The sequence below is a fragment of the Coturnix japonica genome, chromosome 17, assembly GCF_001577835.2.
Source record: "Coturnix japonica isolate 7356 chromosome 17, Coturnix japonica 2.1, whole genome shotgun sequence".
NCBI lineage: Eukaryota > Metazoa > Chordata > Aves > Galliformes > Phasianidae > Coturnix > Coturnix japonica.
Window position 1 is genome coordinate 6,941,480 of NC_029532.1, and position 22,355 is coordinate 6,963,834.

At 43.9% G+C, this 22,355-nt stretch overlaps 1 protein-coding gene across 1 annotated transcript in view; it reads left to right on the forward strand.

Annotated features, from left to right (window-relative positions):
* DAB2IP (DAB2 interacting protein) overlaps positions 1 to 22,355 on the forward strand; it is a 149,040-nt gene that overhangs the window by 4,724 nt on the left and 121,961 nt on the right. The window lies entirely within an intron of this gene.

A 22,355-nucleotide genomic window follows, 5' to 3' on the forward strand; every position in this document is an offset into this window, starting at 1 on the left:
CAAACGTGGTCAAAACAGCAGTGATTGTGGATGTTACTGTCTGTATACGCTGCATTGTGCTGTTGGCTGAAAATGAATTCTGAGGCTCATGCTGCGCTACCCGCTGGCCTTCACTGCTTGCCTGGCTGCCCTTACCCAGGCTGCCATTGTTGGAAGAGGAAGGCTGCTATGTGAACTCTAAAAGCTCTATCGGTGCTGTGCCAAGAGTTACTGCAGAAGAATAAGCACAGAACCACATTAGTGATGCTCTCATCCATGAACCAAAGACATACACTTCCTTTGTAAGGGTTTGTAAGCTTCAGGGCTCTTCTTTCTCCAGAAAAAAGCTCTTCTTTTTCCCCAGTTCTCATTACTGGGGACTGTCACATGGCAAACTGCTGGGGTAACTTGGTGCTGTGGGCCAAGGGAAAGCTGGAAGAGCTGTGGGTGCATTGATAAAAGCCATAAGCTAAATATGAGGTGTACTGTAGAGCGCAAAGCTGTTACATACAAAGGTCTTGTGCAAGGATGAGATTCCTTAATGCTTCACATAAAGATGTTTATAAATGCATATGTAAGATAAATCCCTATCTACCAAATAGTAAGGAAATCTGAAAGGCACAGCATTCAACAGGAGTACAGTGTGCATTTCCAGGTACCATCTAACACTGTGCAGCACCTCTGGCTTCTGCTCCTGACCTCAGTGGCACCAAGGGAGGACAGAAAGATGATAAAATCATAGAAGATCCCTTGTTTTGAGACTACATTTTTTTTTACTTCAGAATTGAAGGCAAAGTAGATTATCACTGGAAATGAGTCTTGTACTTCACTGTGCAAATGCGGGTCTGATAGAACTAAGACAAAATGATCTGTGGGCAATATGGAAGAAATGGAATGGCAAATTAAAGTTGAGGTCTGACAATAGGTGTCCCAGGAAGGAAATTCTTGAAGAGCAGTATTTTAAATGTGCATAATGACTTGCACTGGAAAAGAAGAGAATGCGGTTGAGATTAGGACAGTATGTTTTTCAAACTGCAGTATGTGAAATGTTTGCAGGCTATGTCTGTCGTTTATAGATTTTCACAGAAAGATTTCATGGTAGTATTAATTGGAAAATGGTTATAATTACTAATAGGATTAAGAAGAAATGGAGAATACTGATAATATATGCAGGCTTGCGCTTTTAATAGTTTGTGTGGGTGAACTGAGGAGGGAAGTAAGATGGAACAAGTCTGTTCTTAAAAAAGAAATCCTTCAGAAAGATTCATATCTTGGTGTGTATGGGATCATCAATTTTATCCACGTGGATTTAGGGACCCCCTCCTCCCCAACCCCTCCTTCCATAAGAAGAGCATCATGGTAACTTTGGCAGCTTGGTGAATGCAAACTCAAAAGTAGGGAAAAGATTGACCAGGGAGATGTGATGGGAGATTGTGGATATCATTAATATTTCATCTCTGGGGGTGGAGCAGAGACTGCGAGTGACAGTGCACTCAGGTTTTGCCAAGCTTCTCCCTCCATAGAGCAGTGTGCAATGTAATGTGTTTCTGGCTGGGGAGCATTGTCCAGCTGGAGCACATCAGCCCAGTGCCACTGGGGCCACTTGTCCAGGGTCTGACTAACACAGCTGATCCCTGCCGTGCTTTCTTGAGTAGTGAAATTCCCACACCCTAATTTAAATCTCCATTTGTCCACAGTTTAGGCTAGAATAAAGCAAATATACTTCATTCACAGATTTATTCATCTCGTGGTTTCACATAACCAAGGTCTGTTAAGGTTTGAAGTATTCATCATCTTCTTTTATGAAATCCTTTAATCCTTGAACCTCCTTGCTGTTACCACTGTCTGGCACACAGCAAATTAGCCCTCCAAAACACTTAATTCCTATGGCAGGTGGGCACCAGTGCTCGACAGTAAAATTGAGTATGGCTTGAGATTTCCTTCTGCAAATTGTCTTGCAAACTGTCCTGTCTGGGGAAGCCTGGAAATCTTTCATTTTTCCTTTTTTTTTTTCCCCCAGATCTTTTATTTTGATTGCTACTTAGTATTGTAAGCCATATGATGCATTTGATAGCAGTCATCAAAGTTTACAGCTATCACTATAATCTGCTCACTGCTGTCAGCCATCTGCATCACTACTCATGTTCTATAGAAACCAAAGAGAAAACAAGTACATAATTAATTTTAGAGAACACATCACTCCTGTTAATGGAGTTTTGTGTGCTAAATATCATCAATGTGCAATGTTGTGCAAATAACTTGGAATAAACATGAAGGAACTGACGCACAGATTCCCTGCTGGTTCACAGCCTTTATGGTGGTGTTACAGGTGGGAAAGGCCAGGCTGCAAAGTGCCTGAGCCCTACAGCAGTCCGAGTTCTTTGACTGGGAGCCTCTGACTGGAGGATTTTCATTTCATCTGGGCTTTGCCATCATGTGAACAAAGAGGTCACAGCCTACAAATGTCTCCAGGGCGCACCAAGGCAGGCACACCTGCTGTATGCACCTGGTGATGTGCGAGGGGAGCAGAGAGTGCAGATCACTGTAGGAGTGAAAAATGTTTCTTGATTAAGGGGAAAGCTGGAGAGGTGGAAAATAGCATTTATTTAATCCTGTGGTACTTCTGGTTTGGCTGTAGGACACGCAAGATGCAAAGCCAGATGGAGAAAAGCAATCACAGATAACAGGGCAGCCTATCTCCTACAACCAAATCCACTGGATATGGCGTTTCATTCTGTGACCTTGGGCAAGTCATTTACTCCTCTGTACTTCTCTTCATCCATCTGTAAATAAAAGTTGCCACATGTCTCACCTAATATGCAATTTCCTGCATTTCACCTTCGAATCCTGTGATCAGTGATTCCGTGTTTCTATGGTAAAAACAATGGTTTAAATGTATTGATCATTGTGCTTTAAGCTCGACTTTACTGATGTGCAACAGATAAGATAATAAATGTTCACTGAAACTGTAATTTTTCCCAGTACTGTAACATCTCCTCAACTTTTTCTTCTTCAGGAATCTATGTCAAAGCTCACTATAAACCCATCTTCGTTTTCTGAATGTCTCTGATTAGTGCAGCTTTCAGTCGGTTCTTGTGAATGAGAGGATTGTATTCAGGTGATTGCAAAAAGGGCTGCTGAGCTGAGCTTTATAAATATTATTCTGAGTCTAACTTTGTTAAAGTGATTCGTGTAACATAAGTGAGAGCCTTGCAGAGCTCTTCAAATGCAAAGACCACACACTGTGTAATCTTTGGAGCCAATCCTAATCTTGGCTCTGCTTTTCTTAGCAAAAAAATGGAACTCTGTGATTATAAAATACTAATAGCTAACACTTAGCTAATACTTTATCTCTGCAATTGGAGTCTTCTCACATGAGGCTGTTCTAACCATGCTCTAAATCCTACCTACATTAGCTATCACACTTTGCCTCAGAGACCTGGAAAACTGGCTTTACAGTGGCTCAGCAGATCACTTATGTTCTTACTTAGTGGGGTAAGGCAGGACAATACTGATAAATGGAAAAGCACCTTTTTGGTGGTGTCTGACAATTGAAAGAATAAGTATCCAAACCCTCCTCTTTGTGTATTTGTTTTCATCTGCAGTGGCAAGGCACTCCAGAAAGGGAAACTGTGCCTCTTAGTGAGCGCAGCAGTAATTAAAGGTCAGCCAGATCACCAGGGCTGCCCATGGCCAGGCTGCCCGTTTGCCAGTGGTGCTGGCCAGGTGTTGTGGCTCCCACTCTGGTGCCCAGCCATGGTGCTGGGTCTGCCCACACAGCTTCTGCAGTGGGCACAGAGCAACAGCCTCCCTGCTACATCCTGATCCTCACATGCAGAATGTTTCTCATGCTGGTTGGATGTGCTTCTCTCTACCATGTGTTCTTCCTTTATTAATACGGTGCTGCCAAATAGGCTGGGCTGTTGCCCAGGAGCTTTTAAACACTCCCATCATGAATGGGTGGAAACCTTGTCCGTTGTGTTTGTACTTTTCTGAAGGAATTTTGTGGCTTGTTCCTAGTTCCGCTCATGGCAGAAGGCATTCTGGAAGGAGGTGGATACAGGTGGCTGCTGTCAGAGCCTCGGCTTGTCACAGGGAGTCACAAAAGTGGGGCATGGTCTGAAATTTCCCAGTAACTTGCTGTGATTTCATTACGACCTGAAGCAAATTTCTGGAGGACTGCCAGGATGAAGTCATGTGCAGCCATCTTCTGCACAGAGACCTGCCTATTCCATAAAGCCTGGATCCAGGGAGAGGCTGGAATCCTTCTCACTGAGCAGCAGAGAAAGAAAGATTTCCAGCTGTTATTAACAACCCTGGGATTTTTCTTATTTTCACTGGAGCAGAAACGCCTTGAAGTACCTGGAGATCTCCAGTCCAGCACTATGCATGTGAAATCAAAATTGATCCCAGTATAAAACATTTTGGTTGCTTGACTGAATCTCCAAAATTGAGCTATTCTTCATCAGAAATCCAGACAGAGAAATGAGCTGTTTGCCACCAGCTCAGCTATTTTGTTAGCAGAGCTTTCACTGCATTCTGCAGGTTCTGAACGACAACTTTGGGTAGAAGGGACCTGGAAGAATCCCACATGTGGTGCTGCTGCCTTAAAACAAATAACTAGTGAGGGGTTTGAGATTACCTCATAGGTCTGAAAGAAAAGAAAAGGGTGGGAGGAAGCCAGAAGTCAGCATGGTGCGCTGCTCGGCTGGTTGGGCACATTTTCAAGGCCTCTTTTAGTTTGAGTAATTAATGCTGTGTTTTATTAGTAATGAAAGCGGGGGCTGTTTTGTACGGTGCTGGAGCAGTAAAGTGTGACTAAGCAGAAAGCCTGACTCTGGTGTAGCATTACTTTGGCAATTTATAATCTGCCAGTATGGTTCTACAGAGAATAAAACAAGTTTATAGGTATTCAGACCAATTGTGTTCTCTAGTCAATTAATAATTACCTCTGTAAGACAGATAGCTTCAAACAAGTGGTTGTTTTATAAGTAACTGGAAAAGTATCCAGTGTGACATCTCTTCTTGGAGGCAGCCTAAAGATATGCTCCTTTTTGAAGGTCTATTTTGAATGAAGGGACTTCCTTAAGAAAATATATGCACTGGGGCTCCAGGGTGGGCTACCCAGTGCTTGCAGCCTTCTTACAAGTTTGTAGTGATTCCAAATGTTTCTATTTATGTTTTGGTGGATGAAGTATCTATTCTACTTTGTCTCTGGGTGAAGGAACTGGCATATTGCAGGATGTCATTGTACAGCTCTATAATGGTGCTGTGTTGGATGACTGTCTCAGTGAGCCTTAGAAGTTACAGTTTCCCTTGATTCTTCAAGAGCTTTGGGTGCTGCAACGTTTACTGCAGCAAACCTCCTGGTAACTGCTGGGCACAGCTGGCTGGACAGCAAACTATCATCTGCCCAAAGTATTGCTAAGCTTTTATTTGCTGAATCTCTCTGCTTCTACAGGTGTAGAAGCCACTTCAACCTGTGGTGCTTCTACATCTGGCCCCCAAGGTCCAACCAGAGCTCTAATTGATTGTCTGAACCATTCAGCTCTGAGGGTCCCACTGTTACTGCTTGAGCTCTGCTGAGTTACTGCACAGCTTTAGGCAGCGGAGTTTTACTGACTGCAGCAAATAAATCTGCTGTGCTTTATGGAGCACGGAGAAGCTTGTTTTCTAAATTTTAATTGTCTCAATAAATTGTCTTAAGATTGTGTTCTATTAAACTCCAGGAAATTAATGAGAGCAATTAAAATATGGACAATATTTGGAAGGTGTGATTCTGGGATTCTGTAACAGTACAGTTAGGAAAAAAGTTGTGGAATTTGGTGGAGGTTGTAATGAGGACAATAAGGATTGCAGAGAAACAGAGTGCAGCTACCTGGGAAGGCCCCTCAGTCGTGTTCTTTACCTCCAGAGACTCCGATGTCCCACTGGGGACTCTCTGGTTGTGCTGTTTGATAACATGTGAAGACATCTCCCTGAATTCTCAAGATGGTTCTGTCAGCAGAAAACCTGACGTGAAGGTGTTCAATCAAAAGAATGCCTGGAGGACAAAGCATCATGGTGTACTTTCACGCTCTCCTCATCTGGGTGTCGCTGCCATTCCTTCCCTGCAATGACTTCAGAGTTCGATGTTAATGTTTGCAGCAAGGAACGTTCTTGCCCATGCACTAAGTGAAGGAAAGCTCGTTCCTTTCACTGAGAGAGTAGTTATGCATCATGGGGTCACAGTGCGTGCAATACACGATTCCCAGCCCTTCTCAGACCTATTATCTGGATAGCTTTCAGATTTTTATTTGCAAGATTAGAATGTATTCAAAACCATGTCACGTTGAAGCCTCTTCATTGCTGCATCTCAAAGCATCATTTTAGAAAGCTCTAATGATTGATAAGCAGTTCTCATTGGAGTTACAAATGAGGAATAACCACCAACAAATCATGCCACACTGCTGTTTGAATTACTGAGATGCTGTCTGTGGTCTGGCCAGCAATTCATTAAATCAGGAGATGAGCAAGGGGCAGCCTGGATGTTCTCACCTCCGGAAGGCAGCTGGGTCCTGTCCAGAGCCACACAAAAGGCAAAATACAGCTGCAAGTTTGGGGGTTGTGCCTAAAGCAGTTCTTTGCATTCCCTTATCCGACAGCTCAGAGGCAACACTTAGCTCTGGAAAACTTTTCTTCTGACTCTTAGTTGAACTGTGGGATGTTGCTGCAGGCAAGCCAATGGACAGGGATGTTATGCACAGTGGATGCCATAAGGAGATTTTACAATGTGGGTCTTGGCAGATGTATTTAATATCTGGCAATTAAAATACTTTGACTGCCAAACGCAATAACCATGGTCAGATTTTTATAAGATCCCATGAATTCCTGGCCTTGATATTCATTAGAAAAGGGAACTTTTGAAGAGGAGGGAAGTATGGAAGACAGAACACTTCACTTCTTACCCATGTCCAACATTTCTATTGAGTAATGAGAATTTGTGACATGTGAGATGGAGTTTATAACATTATTTGGATGATCATAAGGTCAGCTCATGTGTAAAGATGTTCTGGTTTCAGTCTTTATGTGGTAATTTACCTTACAGTACTGGATAATGACAACTCTAAACAGAGCACTAAGCCTCAGTCCAGCAGGTAGATCTGTGCACATGTGCTGCAAACAAGATATCACCCATGGGCAGATTTGTTTGTGTTCCCACGTGAGCCAAATGCTATAGTTTTACTTCTTTTAATTATTCAGCCCTGAAAAAATTTACTGTGAAATCTCAGCAGGTCAGATGAGCCTAAAAGCTACAGCTACACCAAAGGGCCACTTTATGGCCTGAATGTGCTGAAGAGTATAGGTGTGGAACGACCCTTTCGTAGTGAAGTGGAATGAAAACTTGTATTATTTTTGTGCTGTGCAGCATGCAAACTATTTCTGCTTAAGCCAAACCTAAAGCCTGGAAAAACCACGTGACTAAATTTATCCAAATTTGCCATTCTGATCATTTGTTTCTGTCTCAGCTTAATTCAGGTTGTCAGATTAATTCAGTCCCAACGTGGCAAAGGAAAGAGAAATTAATGAATGGAAGCTCCCTGAGCGGGGGATCTGTGTCTCCGTGCTCTGTGTGAGGCTGTGCATGGATCTGCCTTCAGACCATCCCCAGGACTGGGGGTCCATCAGCCCCCACCTGCCCGGCACAGCTCCCAGCCACAAGTGGCAGGGAAAGCATTTGAAGGCACTTACAGCTCAGAGCTGGAGACATTCCTAGAGCAGAAATATTTTAAAGCTATTTATGTATTCTCCTGAGACTGCTCATGAATCACAAGTAATGCTTTAAAACAGAAACAAAACAGCAAAAACAACCCAGAATGTTAAGTTGTAGGAAAAAAAGGCCAGGTCAGGTCTCATAAGAGAAAGAGCCAATGTTGTTAAATGCTGGGTTCCTCGCTGCCTGGCACTGCAGCATGTAGCAGCCTTGTTAGATGAAGGATAGTTGTGGTACCTGGATCACTGCAGGGGACTCCCCCAGCATTCCTGCTTTGAAGATTACCACTCTGCTGCTGCTGTATGTGGATGCAGCATCGGTCTGGGAGCAAAGCTTCTCCCACCTCCGTTGGAAGTGTCAGCAACCAAAGAGAAGACAACACTTAATTTATTTTTTTGTTGTTGTTCAAAAGGAAAAGAAAGTCTTGTCTTGGGAAGAAGAGAAATCAAATAAAAAATTTAATGCTGGAGGAGAAAGGCAAGAAATGCAGTTGCCATGGAAACGAGAGCATAAGTAGAAACTTTCCAGCAAAGAGCAGAAACTAAAAATGAAAAAGCAGAGTGCAGGGAATGGCAGGCAGCCAGCAGCTCCAGCGCTCTTTACTCCTCTCAACTCGGTGAGATTTTCTTAGTCATCTTTCCACATTTTGGCAGTGCTCTGTGCTGGGGCTGCAGTCACTGTGCTGCACCACAATGAGCGAATGATAGCATCGTTTGAGCCAGGGAGCACTGTGTGTGCTTCCACTGCGTGATCCTGCCAGTGAGAGAAGGAAAAATCATCAGAGAATGGGTGTAATGCCTGCAGGGGTTTGAGAGGTAACATAGAGACCAGCACCATCACAAGTCCTTGATTCATACCTTGTTCAGGCTCCCAGATGGCACTGCAGCCATAAGCCACATAACTGTATATGAGCTGAAATCTTTCTCCAATCCCTTTTGAGTAGGGAAAACTTCACACACCAAGTCTAAGGCAAGGCTGGACACCAGAAGTGCCATCTCTGGGCCTCTGCCCCCATCTCACATCACACACTGCTCCTTGCAGTGACCAGCTTGGGAACAGGATGTGTTTTGCATTTGCTTATTGCATGCAATGTAGATTTGAAAATGGGTATATTTCAAACATTAGGTTTTGTATAGGGCCCTGGGATAGTTTCTTGCTGGCACATTAAAGGCAGTTTTGTGCAGGAAAGCATTAAAGTCATTGGATTAGCAATTATTAAGTCCTCATGGATTTTAACATGCATGGAAAAAGGAGATTGGAAAGCTGGGAAAGTTACCCTGTAGTGCTGCAACCCTGTTGTGGCCAGGAACCGATTTGGATGAAAGACTTTGAGCACAGTTAGTTAGCACTGTGTGCTTTTACAGATGGAAGTAATGAAACCCATGGTGCTCAGCCTTTATTGAGACAAGTCATGTTCTTGAAAATAAGCGAGAGATTTGCTCACTTGAACTCAGACTGTTGAGCATCGCGTACAATTGACTCCTTTTTCATGAACAAAAGGGACAGCGCAGCACAAACCACAATCCAGCTCTGCCTCTCTGTGTGGGACGCCTGCATGGCTGTGGGATGGAGCTGCCTGTGCTCTCACAGTGAGGCCTGCAGATGCTGGAAGCACCTTGGACTGAGTAGAGCTGCTGCCTCACCAGCCTTGGTTCCCTGCCTGCCCCATCTATTACTTCAATATTAATGCAAAACTGAAGGGGGTGTTTGCTTGTTGTTCTTTCCTTGCTTGCTCTGTGTGTATGTGTGGGTGGGTTTTGGTGGTTGTTTTTTTTTATAAGCTGGAAGTGTTTGAAGGAAATGCTGCCACAATGCTGGAAAAAATGGAAAATTGGAAGATTGAAACATTGGAAACATTCTGCTCCCCACGTGCTGCCTGTGCTGCTCCTCTGCATGAACGGAGGTCACTTTGCAGGAATGCTCTTTAGAGTTGCCTATGAAAATGGCTGCATGCAGAAAATGCAGAGTGTGACCTTGTGTTTATTTTCCCAGGTGACTTTTAATGCCAAAAGCAAATTGCGTTCAGACAAAGCCCCGAGCACGGCAGGCCTGGCCGCAGCAGCTCTGCTCGTGGTTTCGGCGGGGAGGGGGGGGGGAGAGGGAAAGAAATATCCGTTCTCCATGCTCTGCAAAGAGCTCCTGCTGGGTTTTGCAAAGGGGAAAACAGATCTTAAGAGAAGCTGCTCGGTGCGGGGCTGAGTGGATGCGGGGGGGCGGCCGGCGGGGGGCAGCAGAGCTGTGCGGGAGTGGGGCGGGCCGGGCTGCGGGGGGCGATGCTGGCTCTGCTCCGCTGTGCCTTCACTTGGGCAGTTTATATGGTGTGATGGACAGGGGAAAAAAAAGATCTCATTTGTATTTGCATGCAGATCTATATGCAGAACGTAACAGTATTGCATTGGACTCAGAAATGCTAACGTGGCACTTAGAGGTTCTGGCATTCTAACTGAGAAGGGATCCTCATTTCTGCATTCTTCTGTGCTCTGCATCAACAGCAGTTTTTAGTATTTTTCTCCCGTGTCCTCAGAACAGTGAGACCTTCACAACTGTCTTTGAGCTGTATGGCTCAATTTGAAACTGATTTCAGCTGGAACAGTCAAAATAGTGATGGATCTCAGGGTTCATTGATTACTTAGGAGTGCTCAGAAAAGCTGAGACAAGTCTATGAGTAATGTATGTGATCCAAAGCACGGACACCATTGGCAAAACCTTCACCAGGCCCTGTACTGTGTTGATTTATGCACCCCTGTGTGTGTTACAAAATGAAACATATAGTGGCACTTCCTCAACAAAACAGCCCTGCAGCTGCTGCCAAGGTGAGGTTTGAGAAAGCTCTGCCATCTCCATGCTGTATTATATACAGTGCAAAGGCAGCCATAGGGTGCTTCATGGAATTGCAGTGAATGAATGTTTGGGAAATTCCCTGTTCCTGTGGCACTGGGATATCTGTTCTCAGCATTGCTGTTAAGTATTTTACCACTCGGTTTCGTCAGTGTCTGACAGACTGTCTTGTTTAGTTGGAGATGTCTTATGCTGACTGAGCTCATCCTGCAGGAATCTGTATCTCTGGGTAGGACTGGTTCTTGGTAGAGCAGAAGTGCTGTTATGTACCGAGCCAGGAGGGCCCTCCCAGATCCCTTCAGTTCAGGTTTGGGGTCTGTTGCATTTAGTCTCATACATAAGTATGGGGTTCCTCATCTGCATGAGACTCCAAACAGAGGAGCACTTTTCCAGTGCTGGTTACTACTTGGCATTCGACTACCAAGACAAATGCAGTGCTGTAAGCATTCTCTGCCCCTCACTGGAGTTTTGCATATTGGCCTTGGCCAGACAGAGCCTCCTGTACTGGTTATTCACCACAGCTTTCTCTGTGCAGGGCAGAGCACACTGCACGGCCTGGCACCCTGCCTGCCATGCTCCATCACACTGGGACCAGCACTGTCCGCACTGTGCTAACAGCAGTGTAATCTGTTTGTGATCTGTTCCAGAGGTTTTCAAAGCACAGCATAACTGAAACAGCGAGGGGCATTGTTTGGCTGATGCCCTGATCCGAGGTGTGCTGGAATCAGAACGTTAATCTCAAGATCTTCCTTGAACATATTTCTTACTAGGAATTGGGACTGAATTCAGAATGCAAAATATGCTTTTCCCAGATTCTTCCCTGACCTTTTGCCCTATCCCTTTGCTTTGCAGTTCTGTGTTCACTGCTCTCTCCTATCAACCTTAACAGCCTTTAAATAGTCTGTAGGCTCTGGGCAAGGGTTATGTATTGTTCCTCCTGCAGGCTGCTCTTGGAAGGAAAGATGAGAATATATTGGAAACGATCTGCTCCTCTGTAGTTCATAGAGACCCTGTGTGTCCCCTCCTGACAGTAGGCATCAAAAACAGAATAGTATCAGTGCTCAAAATGAGCTGCCAGTAGGAACATCAGTGTCCCTGCTAAACTGTCCTGTTGCTATTTTTTCTTGTCAAGGGGAATTCCATTCATTCTCTTTCAGAAGAGCCTGTTAAATGCAGCCTGCACCAAACTCTCAGCGACTGTCTGTTAATAGTTTTGGATTTCAGCTCTGTGGCCTCTGACTGTATGTTCCTTTAATATGCTCGCAGCTCCTCTGGGAGGACTAAGCCAGGAATAACCAACACTTTCTGAAGCCAGGCCTCCTGCTTTGAGACTCTCTGTTTCTTTTTGGGTCACATAAATACTCGCTCTTCTCCACTGCTCAGACTTAGTTTTTGCAGTGCCCCTACTGAAATTAGGTGCACTGGGGCATCTGAGAGGAGGGAGCTGCACCCACTGCTTTCCATTTTGCTGGCTAAAGGAGGACAAAGCACTCTTAACATTTCTCTGCAGTTGCCTCTTGGCTTGGCATACTGTTCATTTCAATAATAAAGTGTTTCCTTTCATTCTCAAACAGTCAGGCCCCTGCCAGGGCCATAATTGTTCACAGATGACTCATTTTGGCTGCAGGATCAAAACGAGGGAAAAGTGCTGTTTGCACAGTCTTTGAAACGCACAAGATGGGAAGAGATGTTCACGCTTGATATTTGTACCATATGTTGTTTCTAGATTTTATTACAGAGCCTTTACATTTCAGAATTCTACTTTTGTCCTGGGGAGGGTTTAGAAAGAAGAAGGTAGAGTTTGGGGTGAGACTGAGATTAGCAAAGACCTCTGTACAGTTTCTGCTGCAGTGGGCAGCCTGGTGGGGCTCTTTCCACTCTGCTGTATTTATGAATGCATTGCTTGGGTGCTGCTCAGTTGTGATTTTTATCAAATTCACATCGAATATTTCATTCTTTGTATAATTTGTTTGGAAATCCTATGTTTTCAGTTGTAGCTGATATTTGATTTACTTCTCTAATGAAAATAATGAATGTAGGTAGAACATTTCCAGTGAACAGCCGTAAGTATTGACCAGTTCTTTGCTCCCCTTGATGGTTAGTTCTCCTCTAGAGAATTCCACATTTATTTCAGAGGTTCCTGTTATTATGAGGTCAAGGAGGTCAAAGATTGAGTTGATTTTTGGGGAATAAGGATGATTTTTTCCACGATGGGGAATAAGGAAATTATGTGATTCCTTCATTGCTGTCCATAAGTTGGCCACGTGTTCTGTAAATTAGGAACAATTACTTGTGTCTCCCAGGAAGAGTCTTTCAAAGCACCCAATTACTTTAAATAAAACACCAAACAGGCATTAGAAAACACAAAAACTTTTCCAGTTGTCTTGTCAGAGCTTAAATGCCACTGTATGTATTTTTATTGGGTTGTGACAATGAGTTTCTCCAATGAAACACCTGTTGGAGATCAGATCCTGAGTTGGAAGGCTGGAGAGAAGTAGGATAGTGAATGTGGCGACCTGCTTTAAACAGGGTTTGCCATTTTGTAACGAAAGGTTTCACCCCTTATCCTGATTTTCACAGGAGCTGGTTTTGATCCATACCGCTGCCATCCATCCTCACCTACCATGCAGTCAGCATTGCCTCCTTATTAATCAAACTTGTTTCTTGGTTGCCTTTTTACCACAGTTTTTGTACTTTCCCCTTGTGCTTCCCCTTTCTAGCCTTGCCGTGCTCTGTCCTGCTGTTTGTGCTCAGCAAGAATAATAATAAAATTTCCCATTTTAAATCATTTTCAATTGACAGTACTTTGGAGGGCTGACTGTACTGTGCTTGCAGTAGAAAATTATTAACATTAAGCATCAGCTTTCTTTGCACTGAAATGTCATTTTGACTCCTGAATTGTACAGACTCTGAACACCAGATTATCCAAGACTGCTGCCATGTGGACGTACCAGGAGCATGAAGACAAGTTTGTCAGGTGTCATTGGATACCCTTTGTAGCTGCTAGAAGGAAAGAGACTTGATAACTAGTAAAAGAGAGACAATTGGAAGAATAAAAGGCATAGATTCACTAGGAAGAGTTTTTGCTGAGCTTGTTCCCTATAAAAAATAATATAATGGGCATATTAGTGAAGTGAATATGGATGAGGCAGTTAGTCTTGTGAATGGAAGATCTTTAGCAAGAACAGGACATGAGCAGAAGTTCTTCAGTTCAAACCAGTGCTGGAATAGAAGAGCATTGCATCCTCACTGGGAGGGAACCCCTGCATGACTTCCTGGGTGTTGTCTACCATCACAGTTTGGAGTGTCATCTCTCAGATTATCAACCAAATCTCCGCACAGGTTGGCATCTCCTGGTGTGTGGGTCTGCAGCAATAGGTTGTGGCACAGCAGTACTCAGGGACTGGAGGTGAATGCTGGTGCTTCGCATTCACAGTATCCACCCCCACTGCAGTACGTAGACCCTTTGTCACATGGGTGTTGTTTCAGAAGGGTCCTCACTTTTTGCAGGCTGCTGACCGTGAATAACTTCTCCCAGACTTCTCTCTGTGTTGCTGCGCTTCGACTTCATGCCAGAGGGAAGAACGGGGATTAAAACAAGCCGCTCTCACAATGGTGTTTAAAAATTGATAGAAGGATTTCCAGTTGGCTTTGTAAAGCGGTCTCTAAAAACAATAGACACATTTTAGTGTTTTAACTTGTTACCGGTGCATGCTTTTAAATGGATGGTGTTTTCTGCCATGTGCTGTCATGCAAGTCTGATAAGGGAGATGGCTAACAAACATCCTTGCCAGAAACATTCCTTAAAAGTGTAATGTGGTGCCAGGAAAGTAAAACAAGCAACTACACTCGTAGTATAGTTTGCAAATTATGTTGCAGGGAAAGGAAGAAAATAATCTGTCACACGGAAAATGAAGTTTGAATTGTGTGTACACACATCAGTGATTTGTTATAGGAATATAAGATGATTATCAGACATTTAAACGTGAATTAGAGATATCTAATCTATTAATTAATCAAAAAGAAAGTTTTATATAGCATGTGTAAACATTTAATCTTCCATTTCACTTGTCAGCATGGATGCTGCCTTCAATTTGACGGTATCATGAGATTCAACACCCAGCTGTTGATTTGTAGAGCTGTGTGGATCTCATGTGCCCTTGTATGGGAGGTGAGCTGGGGAACATCAAGGTTTGTGGGCAGTTACTGACCTGCCTGTAAAACTCTCCTCCCCACTTTGAGTCGGGACAGATCAGGCTTCCATGTAAAGAAGGCTGACGATGCCCTGCAGCAGCCTGCAGAGCTGCAGATGGATTTCCTGCCCTCTCAGCACACTGCGTAGGAGAGCCACTCCATCTGAACATACAACAAATAGCTGACATTTCTGCTTCTAACTACAGATTCGGCATAGGAAGCCAGTGGTGCCAAAGCTTCATCACCTTCCCTGCAGCAACACAGCAGCAAGGTTACTACTGAGATTCAAAATACAGATACAGTTAGGAAATAGTTCCTTTGGTTATGTATGTTCACCAAAATTAAGAGAGAATGTGTTGTTTTATACAATAATGTGCTATTATGGTGTATCTCATAATAAGATTCCTAACCCAAGGGTGATTTTTTTTTTAATTAAAATTTGCTGATAGTGAAGTTGAAAATCCTGACCCTCTTCCAGCTTGATTTTTACCCTAAAAAAGTCACTTTCCCCTTTTTACTCGTGTTTCTTTTTACTAAACATAAGTAAACGTATTTACTTACTTACATTTAAAAGTGCTCAGATTTCCAACTGAAATCACAATGCAAACATTTTTGTCCGAAGGATTTATTTCACAACATTTTATTTGAAGAAATAAGCTATTTATAAAATAATAACAATCTGGTGCCAGGGAAAAACGTGCGTCGCGATGTGGTAACTGCTGTGGTTAATGTTAGTACAGACCTGGGGGGGAAAAACCCCACTGCTGTCTATGACTGCACAGACAGAGCAGTCGGATCACAACATTGATGTGGTTCATCTCGGAACAACTCTCGCCCTTCTCCCATTGGAAGTGTGAGAGCGCCCAACTGGTGCGGCATGCGGCGCTGCTGAGCCAGCTCTGTGCTGAGCCCGTGGCAGCCAGTGGAGGGAATGTTTTATGGCTGCAGCCTCTGCAACGAGGAAACGTGTTTGTTTTAGTCTGGCTGGCGAGGTGACCCTGCACATAGCAGTGCTGGCTTGGCTGTGTTCAGGGAACAAATAAAAGAGCAGCAGTGAATGCGGCTGTGTTGGCTGTAAGTTGAGTTCACAGCAGACCCGTGGGTCGGCTCGCAGGGGTCACAACAGAGCACTGCTTGAATTCTGTCTTGGAGAAGGAAATTGGAGATCTTTGGAAACACAGAGCCGAGGTTACGCTGCTAATCATTCAATGAATCATTGTTAACACTTTGTTTTAGTAATAAGCCTTTTTGAGAAGAATAAGCAGGCTTAAGCAAACATTTCCTCCCGGCAGCTACTCATGGAGGACGCATGGTGCAAGGAAGTGTCGTACGGCTCCGTCTGTGTGTGGAGGGCTTTGTTTGATGTGGGGTTTTGTGCAAGATTTTTCTTTTTGCTGTGAGGTTTGCTATGGGAATTTCTGCTGTACAATGGAGATTGTACACTCATGTTGTTTTTTTTCCCTCCTGGGTTATTTAAAGCACCAAGCTGTTCTGAGGCACTGGATGTTTGATTCTGGCAAAAGTTTCTCCTTCGGTTTCCTTTAGACCATGTGTTAAATGACTTAATTAGGTCTGTGGAAATGATAGCACAAATCTTAAGACAGATTTAGACTTCCTACATTTTATTAGCATGATTACTAGACAGGTTATAAACCAGATTGTCTGAGTAGGGCATTCTTTGTTGTCAGGAATACATGTAAATAAATCTAGAGTCAATGAAGATGTTGTTTTGGTCTCCCCCAGCTAGCTGGAACCTGATTTGAAAAAGTTTGTGTTCTTTAGCTCTATTGTTCTACCGGGAAACAGTCAGGAAGTGTTTGGCTTTGAGGTCAGTCCCTGGGCCTTTCCCTGTTCTCTGCCCTAAGGAGCTCGTTGCGCAGAGCAGGAAACACCTCCAGTTGGGTTCCCAGGCGCCCTGGCTCTCCCTGTTGTCCCTGTAAGGTGCTTAGGGAGTGAGCAGCCCTTCCTGCGTGAGTCCCTTCATCGTGTCCTTCATCAGCCACTCCAGCACCATGAATAATGTTTGCCAGCCTGCTGTGCTTGGGAGCTGGGATGTTGTACCAAATTCCCCCTGTCAAGAAGCTGCTGGTTGTGTAGGGAAATGAAATGTTGAGGCCCAAATCTCAGCTGGCTGGTTGGCAGATTTGTTGGGGTTTGGAGGTAAAAATCCCAAGTAGTATTTCTGCTTCTCTTGCTTCCCTCTTCCTACGAGATATCTGCTCACATGTCTCAAATATGTGACAACTATTCCTCAAAATCAGGACATAATGTATTAAAAGCCAAAGACTTGACTTTCCTACTTAATATTTCATACTTTCATTTGAAATTTTTGTTTTACCTGAGTGAGAAAGAGAATCTGTGTACGTTTTAAGTATGCTGAAAAGCTGAACAGGTATTTGCAAAAGCATCAGTGCTCTGTTGGATGGAATACACTGTAGAAAAAAAAGACACTATGACAGTTAATGCTTATTCATCACAAGGGGATTGTCACAAGAGAGGAGGAAGCCAGCTCAGTTCTTTGGGCCCAGCTGTAGCCTTCCCTCATGGCCTCACTGACATCTCTCAGGGCTCCATCCTCCATTCCTGGGCATGGTGGTTATTGCTTGAAGTGTGGGCCATCGTGTGTGCAGTTCATTAGACTAAGATTGCTTTGAACAAGGACTCATCTCTTGTTTGGTGGTGTACACAGATCGCACAGCCATACAGCATTGATCTCCTTGGGATCTCCAGGCACTGTCAAAGGAAATACATGATGACTGTAAATAGCCTGTATGTAGGGAGTGCTAAAAGCATTTGTGCTCTGATGTCACTCATACAACACCTCCTAAACTCTTGTTTAATATTAACTTTCCTTTTTCCTTTTTTTCTACTCATTCATTATCTATACCAGATAAAATAACTTCCTCAATACCATTTTGATTTCACCAACCTGCAGACAGGAAAACTACCCCATAGAGTTGTTACATACCAATGAATGGAGAATCATTAATTCTGTGTTTAAATTGAATGTAAATGTTTCCCATCCTGCTTCCAAATCTGTGAGCCTTTTTTTTTTGTTTTGTTTTGTTTTGTTTTTTTTGTGAGGCAATCAAAGAGCTGATGCCATCCACCTCAGGTGGCAAGTAATTTGTCTGTGCAACCTTAAAATAATCAGCATTTTACTTTATGGAAAGTAGTATTTTATTTTCATGTATATGAAACCTTCCTTCTTAAGCCTCCCAACATGTCACTGAAGGCTTTTTAAGGAGCAGAGTTAAAAATCAGAAAATGTCACATTGCTTCTTTTCTTCCACATCAAATCTATTCTACCAGAGCAGAAATAAAATAAAATCTAAGTTTTATGATTTTTGACTCTTTGGCTCCAGCCCTCTTGCTGGGTTAAGTATGGTTACTTATGTCTGTAATGCATTGCTGAATATTCTCCTGTTTGGATTCTCACTTGGAATCAGTTGACTGTGTTGCCTCTTTAGTTGCTCTTTTTTCTTTCCTTTTTTTCTGTTCTGTTTTCCTTGGAGGTTGTACCTGGGAGCAGGGAAGGCCCCACTCAGACTGCAGCAAGAGAGCTCACCAGGGAGGGCCCCTGACAGCACCTTTCTGCCTGAGGGGGGGTCTTCCTGAAAGCCAAGCGGCTGGAGGGGGTGGGATGTGAGCAAAGATGGAGCAGAGTAGTTTCAGTACAAACGTCTTTTACAATGCTGCTTGAAAACCAGGTCTGTTCTGCTTGGTAAGAGTAGAGCTGAGCTGAAAGTTAAGTTCTCCTTATACAAAGGAAATTGCCTTCCTCTCTGGCTCTGTGTATGAGCTTATATATCTCTGGTAGCCTTGAGGCAATAAGCCTGGAAACCTGCCAGCTCGCGGGGTGCTGAACTGCATACCGCAATGAACTCGAGAGCAAATCCAAGCAGGCAAATCCGGAGAGCGACTGGGATGGAGCAAGAACACTTGTATTAAGCTTTTGTTTAAAAAGTCTGATGCTCCTCAGAGATGACTCCCTTATTCATCGCCTCAGACTGCGAGAGAAGTACTGGCACTCTTCAGGAGTGTGTTTATATATGACATGGAGAGCAGGGCAGCACTTGGATGTTTTTCAGCTTCGTGTTGATAGATCTGCAGCTCTCTGACCAAATGCTAATTAGAAATTCAGCCAGCGTCCACCATTCCCCTCTATACTGGCCAATGCAGAGCAACTAATTCCTTTTTATTTTTTCTTCTTTTTTTTGCTAACTTTTGAAAGCTTCTGTTCAGTTCTTTGTGGAATAAATGTGGGAAATGAAATGAACTAAAGCTTCTCTCATCCAGAAGGTAAATTCAGAGGCCAGTGTACAAATCAGTGTATCCTCATAACTTTACTTTGGGCCAGGACTGCGCCCTCAAGAAAGGAATGAAACCCTTCCTTTCAGAAGAAGGGATTCAGGTTCCATGCAATGAAGTCTGAGGGAGCTGAGAGGAATGATTGTTTCCCTGTAAAGTCCTTTGGGAAAGCAAGAGGTTTAATGGTAGAGTCTGCACTGGGAACATGCATTCTGAAATGCAGTCATTATTTTCCCAACACAAAGCAATAAACAAATGATAAAAAAGCTGAGTGTTGGCCCCCGGGAGGCATGTCTTCCAGCAGCCCCATGCAGCCCACAGCCCTGCTGTAGCTGAGCAAACCCTCAGGCAGCAGCCTGCTCCTTTTGATGTCAAAGCAAACAAACCCATGTTTGTGTAGCTCTCTGTCCCAGAACTTATTTTGGTGCTAATTTACAGTTTATTCACATGCTGTTAGTTTTGGTGAAGGAGTGAAATAAATCCGGTGTTAAGAGAGCTTAGAAGCAGGTTAACAGAGGGAGATGACAGGGGACACAAGGCTGATTGTGGGTGCTCTAGCCTTCCTCTGAATCTCAGTGGTGTAAACACTGGGTATATCATACAGTGGGCATTTAATTCCATGGGTTAAGTTACTGTTCAGTGCTGGCACCCCAAAATCACCACTATATTTGGCTCCGTTTGCTCCTCTTATGGAGAGGTTCAGTAGAGCTCAACAGCTCAGCCCATTGCTCTGCTCTGGGAACAGCACAACTGTGATGTGTTGTTGTAGAGATAGATTCTAACGTTGTCAGCTTTCCTCCAGAACAGTTAATATATCTAACGTTTGCAAGTGGTAGATTCAGCTATACACAAAAGAGCGTTTGTGTCAGGATGTGGCTTTTGGAAAGAAGAAAAAAAAGAAGAAAGGAAGAAAAAAAGTAGCGGTGGATTAATTGGAAAGGTCCAGAGCAGCCACATTCCCTCCCAGACGGGTCATTCATTTTGTTGCCTGCTGCTATGCCGCATCTGAACTTAAAACCTTCACAAACTTGGTTGAAGTGAGAGACAGAGGCAAGCTGGCTAAACTTGAACGAAACTCCCAGCCGCTTATGCTTTTATTGAAGGGCTGATTTCTCTTGTCATGGTAGTTTATAGTCCCTCATTAAGTTCTCCTGTTTTACGGTCACCTGCATGGACATTTCTGAATGTACTCGGTTGATTAACAGAAATATCCCTAAACGTGGAACAGATGCTTAAGAACATGTGAGTGAATGTGCACTGAAAGCAGGGCCGCCATCCTGCATGTCCTCATCATTCCTACCTGCACACCGAGGTGAGGATGGATGCTCTGCATCCCACTGCATCCCAGGTGCTTGGAGGATGAGCCACGTGGTTCCAATTAGGCAAAACCAACCTGGGTGGACATCACCCTTTTGGACTGTCTGAATTTGGATGAGCTTTTAAAATGGTTTTGTTTCAACGTTCAGTTCCATCAGAGCCTTTTTTTTTTTTTTTTCTCTTGGAAATAGAGTAAAAAATAAAGTGGGTCGGCTCTTTTAAGGACATTTCTAATGATAAAAGCATAATAGGAAAAAGCTTCTTTTCAGCTACCAGCTCAGTCATTAGGACACCAAAATTCAGAGAGAGATGTGAGCATTTGGCTTCTTGTCTATAACAGATCTGTCACTGAGCCTCAGTATTTTCAGGTTTTCCCATCACTGTCTTATAGTTGTTCTTGGCCCTATTTACAAACCAAATCAACTGTACAGAATGAGTCTCTGGTCATTTGGGAAAAGTTTTTTGTCATTTCTTTATTGTTTTTTGTGTTTTCATTTACCCAAATATGAATTAAACCCCAACATTCTGGATAACAAGGTGAGAACAGATGTGCATGCAATCGAAGCCTTCTCCTTTTTGCTGTGATGTGTTGTGGGGCTGGGTGACAGCTGGTGCTGGGTGCAAGCAGAGCAATGTCCCCACGCAGCATCCCCCTGCAGCATGGGATGGAGCCTCTGCTGTCCAGCTGGAGCTCCCTCCTTGACCTGAACTTGTCATTGCTTCCGTGATTGGCTCATTCCTGCACAGTCTAAAAGCTGTTGAATTCCTTATGTGTGGCCTCAAAACCAGGCATGGACTTTACTAAAGGCCGAGGCTTGTTTCCTGTCCCGAAAGGGTCTTTCTCCACTGATAAACACAATATTTTCCCTATATAATATGTAAATAAGACAACAAAGGTTTTGTAAAGTTCTAATGTTTTTCATGACTGTGTGAGTGTACAAAATGCTGAAAGTAGGGTGGATTGCTGGTGGTAAGGAAGGGACAGTCCTTAGGAGAACTAGAAGGCCTTTTGTTTCCCACATGAAGCACTAACAGGAGATGTCACACCGAGGGAACCAAGGTCGGGTGGTTTCTGCTACTTGTTTCTGAAGGCACAACTCGGTGTAACCCAGGAAAGCCTTCAGACTCCTGCAGAAGCTCCAACTAAGCAGGGAGCACAGCTCATCCTCAGCCAAGCCTGCCTGGTCCTACCACAGAGATACGTTTGCACAAATGTCTGGGAAGCAGAGCAGAAGTAAGGCACACTACAGAGAGGCGTTGTGTAAATGTTTTCCAGTTCACCCCACTCTGATCAGAGATTTTTCTGTTATCTGCCAACCCATGAGGAGTGGCAGCACACTCAGTCCTTGGCTGTGGCTCAGGGTTTCTGCAGTGCTCTCTGCTTGTCCTGCAGGGCACAATCTGTGCCAGCCCACAGAGGAGCTTTGGTGAAGGAATATGGACTATTTACCTCTCACCTGGCATTTCAAAACTAAATCTGGAGGTCAGTTTTTTGGTCTGGTTATTCTGTTTTCTTTTACACTTTTCTTCCATGGCTTAAAGCGTTAATTCTGCCCAATGCAATGTAATTTTATTGAGCAATATGAGCCGGAGACAGAATCTTCACTGCCATCAGAACCCAAATGGTAAATAGGCTCTTTCTCTATTTCATGGGATGTGCTATAACTCAGTTTGAATGTTGAAAGGAAATGGGCCTCCAGGGGAGTCTGGAGCTCTGTTCATTCAAGTTCTAATTAAAGTTTTCCCCTCTCAAATTTCACTTTATTTTCCGGGGCTTTTGCTCCATGATGATTATTAACATGTGTCCCATAGCCCGGAGATTGTTATACCCTTCCTGCCCCATATTCCATAGCTGCCTCCTGCTGCAGCCCGGCTGCCTGGCACTCCATCCCGGAGCGTGCAGCTGCTGGCAGGCAGGGGCTGCCCGGCTGCTCTCCTGCAGCAAGCGTTGCTTTCCTCCAGT